Below are 6,000 nucleotides of genomic sequence, written 5' to 3'. Positions count from 1 at the left end.
TATTATATACTGTTCCCTTTTCCATAAACCTTAGCATTATCGATTCATTATTTCAATGAAAAATATCAACGTATATATTTTTAACTTTCAGAAAAAAATAGAAGGCTATAGGTTCCCAGTATATTCAACAGAATTCTGTCCAAGAAATCAGGTAGAATGGAACGGGAGGTCATCTTCTATCAACTGCAATGTGACTAATGGATATATGTGTGTACCTAACGAGAACCTAAACCAGCTGTTAGAATTGTGTTACGAAGGTCCTTCTATATGGTTTCCAGAAGGTAATTGAGGGGTTGAGATTTAATTAAAACGTGTACTTGTACTTGTATAACTACAAGTTTTCATTCCTTTGACAAATTGCGATTGTAATTTCAAGAACTCTTTGTTAAGATTTCGATCCATAAACATTATTCTGTTAACAGGCTTACGCGTAGCCTAATAAAATACATATACTTTTTTTATGCCTAGATTATGTTTTCCCTACGATGTTTAATAGGTGTGTTCTAGCCTAGCCTACCATAAGTTGGTTAGTTTAAGTACATAGAAGAAGTCGTGACCTATAGATCATGCGCTACTTTGACCTCTTGACCCATAATAATGTGAATTCATATGACTTTTCATTGAACGCCACACTTGTCTGATGAATAAACTAAACTGAAAAATATTGTAACATGATATGTTAAAGAGCTAAAATTCTAATAAATGTATTGACAGGCATAGCGCTCTATTGTATGAAGGCCAACTCTTATTTTCATCTTTATTAAAAACAAAAAATGGTTACAAACAAAGATAATTGTTCGCTGCAATAATTTTTAAAGAACAATGATATTGCTTTTATTATCATAAAATTATAATTTGTCAGAACTATGGAAATGGTTAAAAAGACATTTTTTTTTTTTTTTATAATTTATTGTTTTTGATTCATATATACTAATACTAATGTTGACATCAATAAATTCAGTTTTTATAAATTTTATACACATGCATACTCACTCACACACAAGTATATTTACATACATTTTTCAATATTAGTGGTAAATGGTTACTTTGCTTCACTAGTTGTTTTATAACAAATTTTAAAGACATCTTGCACTGATATTGTGTCTACTCCATATGGCATACGCTCTGCCTCCCATTTGTTGATTGAGGTTGGAATAGCCTCATTTTTATTCAAAAAATTATAAAAGATTTTTGAACATTTTTCAGAAGATATGAGAGGTTCAAAAAATAAAGGTACATATGGATTAGGAAGTCTTTTGAAAGAAGACCTATCTATTAACAATGATTTCAAATATTTTGAAATAGCTGTAACAATACTATTGTATTGCATCACACAACTGTCAGATAGGTTGTATGTGTTTTTAAGAACTCCAAAGTCTAAAAGATTACAATCATCATCAAAAAAATCTTTCACAACCTTTAGTCCCTTTTCATACGAGGATTTAAAAAATTGGTTTGTTGTTAACTTTTATATTAAAGTTATACCACACTGGAATAAAATGAAATTTGTTTTTAAAATGCGGAGAGTAAGTAAAAGATTTCATATAACAAAAAGACATTTTGTTCATTTACTTGTGTTTGGAAGCTATTAAAATTCGTGAAGATTTAATGTAATTCATAGTATGAAAAGAGGCACCAGAAAGTAGTTTACAATATATCATCCTTTTAATTTTTCTGTACTTAAGGAATGAAATCAATATTTATTAGTTTTATACGATATAAAATGGTTCGGGACCTTTGAATCGTAAAATGTTTCAAACCATTTTATATCGTATAAAACTAATAAATATTGAATTCATTGCTAATAATTTAATTTGTTTACTCTTCATTGTAAACAAAAACGGTCATTTGCTCTTTAAAATGACATAAAATTGAACAAAATTCAAACGTAACGTCGGGCGTATTGATACTTTTTTGACGTTAGTCTTACTATGACGTACATGTATGCGTCATTCTTTATACGATATAAACTAATTTTTTTTCAGAAAGCGCGTTGCAACCAGAATTAAATTATAACTATATAACGAGACATTTCTAATAATAATCAAACATTAAGCGTCTGACAATCGTATTTTTATAAACAGGATACAAACAGGATACAAAGCTTTATTTGCGTCATGTTTTTGTTCATATTTGTTCACACTTTCAGATTTTAAAACTTGGTTTTTTCTTTTCAGCATTTGAAATATAAGCAAACTAATGCATGACCTCAGCTCTATACACTGTACCTTGCTTTTAACTCGAAGCTTGACTCTCAGATACAGTTAGTAAATAGAACATTTTAAACGATTAAAACAAAAGAAAAATGCACTAAAACAAAGAAAGAGCACAATTTATTTTTCATCTTTTATGTACCTATGTATTTCTAGCAGCGAAAATAATCTCCGTTTAGACTGAAAATTCTGAGCATTTTAACAAAACACGTTGCATTATTCAAACATTACATAGAGATTGTACCGAATTACTAATATAGCTTACTCCATTTATATTTAAATCGCTTATTTTGAGATTCCGCGTTTTTTGAAATAGAAATAAATCAGCAGTTTTAGCCTCTTATATTCTTTGTATTATATTAATGGTTATAATGAAATCGTCCATTTTGAAATATCGCTTATATAAGTCACTGGTAGGTCCCGAGAAATGATACTGAGTTGTTTTCATAACGGTTATATTTAAGAACTCCCCTCGTCACGGATGGTCAGACAGTAAATATGCCTGACTGACCGGTTGATAAACATAGGTGTGAAATTAATCAGTTTTCACTGTATGTGTTTTTATACTTCTTTTAATTTTTTTTCACTGTTAAATTCTTTGTTTTTACGTATACGGGCCTGTTGTGGCTAGACGTAAAAAAACCGAATATTTAGACACTAATTTTGAGCTATAGTCTGTCCCATGATATTTTTGCCGCATATTTTCTTGAATTATTCGACATTTATAAATACCTCTTGGTTCAGACGATGTTCATTCAATAGTATGAACAAATCTTAAGATTTCCCCTTTGAAACGCTTCCTCTAGCTTGTCGGGTATCAATACACGGCTAAAAATAAAAAAAAGTCTACAGGGGTTTTCGATTGCCAAGTAGATGAAGACGCCCGAATGATAACGTTGAAAAATTGCGCGAGGTGTCCAAAGTACTTCCTAATAGAGAAAAGATGTCAACGTTCCCCATTATAAATCTCCGTAGAAAATCTGTTTTCGTCCCCGTGAATTTTTATGAGGCAAAATGATAATATGTGAATAAAGTTATCTTGGAAACTTTCCCTTTCATCGATTTCAATTGCACGTCTGTCACAAGTATGCGTATTTTTATCAAAAATTGTTTAAACATGCAGCATAAATATCTTGGGACAGACAATATGGAGGCTATTGATAATAAGTCAAAACCTAAATTCGAAATAGCTGAGGATTTTGAGATTTGATGATAAACAAGCAGTAATTCAGCAGTAATTCAAGTGTTTGCGATTGGGCATTTTGATGAGGTTCAATGAAACTCACAAAACTTCCCGATATTTATTTTAAACTTTTAAGGTCTAATATTTCATGTTATCTGTTCACTGTAATAGATAAACGGTGACCAAATAATTTGTTGGGGTTTGTTTTTTTATATTTTAGACCGGGTTTGAACTTTTAAAGTTTCACGTCAGTCGATTTCTTTTATACTGAGTTATGGATATATTGAAATAATTTGCTTGGTCCCCTGAATTTCAATATATCCGGAGAAGGTTGTAGAATGTATATCACTTTATAATATGTTATAAATGCATCATATTTTGCTATTTTGCGAAGGTGAGCAATCGGCTGTCTCATTTACGAAAGTCTATGTTTGATTTGATACGTAAAATTCCAAAATACAAGCAATAGTTCCCCTTAAGTTAAAAAGCAAAATGAAAATAAAACGAAAATGCAAACAAGCTAAACTCACCGTCACAAGTAAAAATGTCAACGCTTTGAAATATTTAACTTTAGCATACTTATCAAAATAGTCACAAATATATTTTGCACGCTTCAAATAATTCCTTTGCAGCACGTAAACTGTTTCACAACTAGCAAATTCACCTTTGTAAGATAGAACCATTTATCGTGGTGCGTCCAACATGGCTGCTTCAAACAAAGAACCTAGTTTTCCATATATGAAAAACCGAACCTGAAGTTATAAACTGATTGACTTCTCTTTTTTTTCCGTACATTATTCAAATTTGAAACAGAATTAGCCCATGGTTTTTGCAATTTATATTTTCCTTTCTATAAGGATAATTTTTGCTAAATTACGTTGTAGTTCTTGAGAAAAAGTTTTGTAAAAATGTACCGCCCCTTTTTTGCATTTTCGAGGTTTTCTCTGCTCTGATTAAAGATCGGTCTTTTATTTCTGCAAATTTTATTCACCATACCAAAAGGATGCCTTGTGGTAAATTTGATTAAAATTAGCAAAGTGATTTTAGAGAAGAAGTTCAAGATGTAAAAACTTTACGGACGGACGGACGGACGGACAGACGGACGACGGAACAAAATGTAATCAGAAAAGCTCAATTGAGCTTTAAGCTTAGTTGAGCGAAAAACTCTTTAGGATAATCAGAAACCTTAAGGATACAAAATTTTACCAAAATCAATAACATCAAAACCTAAGATTTTGAAACGCTTTATACAACCATTCCCCATGACAAATTAAAATATAGGCTTTTTGATATAATCGACGCTTGTTTCTTCAAGAAAAATGGAACTCATAAAAATGCTCATCTTGTCATTAAACACCTGAGAAATTATTTTTGTAAAACCATTCTGATTGCACACAAAAGTACTCTAAAGTTGACATTAAAAAGATGATTGAGTTTCTTATTGACAACAGTTATGTAGTTTTTGGAAATCAAGTCTCCAAAAAATCTATTGGAATTTCCATGGGTACCAATTCTTCCCCATTGTTAACGGAACTATTTTTAAGAAGCACAATTTATTAAAAACTTGTACATGAAAAAAAAAATCACTCGCTGTGGCCTTCAACTCAACATTCAGATATATCGACGACGTATTATCAATTAACAATTGTTATTTCCACACTTAAGTCGACAACCCAACAACAAAACTTTATGATAAAGTGATGACTTCAATTTTTCTCTGGTCAACTTTCCTTTCTTATGTAGCAATATACCTTCATCACCCGCATATGGTGTTTTTGTCTCTCAGTTAATTTGATACGCAAGGACATGCTCTTTGTATGAACAGTGTCTAAGGCGAGGGAAGCTACTGACAAACAAGTTGATAAAACAGGACTATCAACAGTCTCGCTTGAAGTCATGTTTTATACGTTCTATGCTCGATACAACGACCATGTCAGCAAATACAATCCTTCACTAGGTCGAATGATGACTGACGTTTTTCATACTAATTGTTAGACCATTATTAATCACATAATTGTCTCCAGACGTTTCCGGCTTTTTCTCGATTACGACAAAGAGCACACGGCGGGTGCGACCGGTCAGCAGAGGATGCTCACTCCTCCTAGGCACCTGATCCTACCTCTTTCTTTTTTGGGGTCCGTGTTGCACTGCTTTGAATTTGTATTTCGTCTATGGATTAGTGAGATGTTGACAGTTTGTCATTGTCATTTTTCATTGGGTCTGTCTTAAAAGAAGGTCGATTTTGATTTCTTTGCACACAATGTTAACGTTTGCGCAATATAGTAATATGCACGTTTTTTCACTTTACGCATATTTTAAAATATAATTTAAGCTTAAATGAATAGCAAATGACAGAAAAAAATCTTGTAGTTAAATACAATGGTGTAGAATTGCAATTTCAATTTTTCCTTTAAAAGATTCTAAATTTTTAAAAAAATTTGAATAAATTTGAAAATCATAACAATAAAAAAATTCGTTAAAACAATTTTTTAAATTGTTTTAACAATTCAGAAAATTATAGATACATTGGGATTATTTTAATTTGTTCAGAGTTTAAAAATTGTTCAAACAAATTGAGGAATTGAAAAACCAAAAGAGCACTTA

The sequence above is a fragment of the Crassostrea angulata genome, chromosome 7 (genome assembly GCF_025612915.1).
Source record: "Crassostrea angulata isolate pt1a10 chromosome 7, ASM2561291v2, whole genome shotgun sequence".
In the NCBI taxonomy this organism is placed as follows: domain Eukaryota; kingdom Metazoa; phylum Mollusca; class Bivalvia; order Ostreida; family Ostreidae; genus Magallana; species Magallana angulata.
This window is presented reverse-complemented; position numbering follows the sequence as displayed.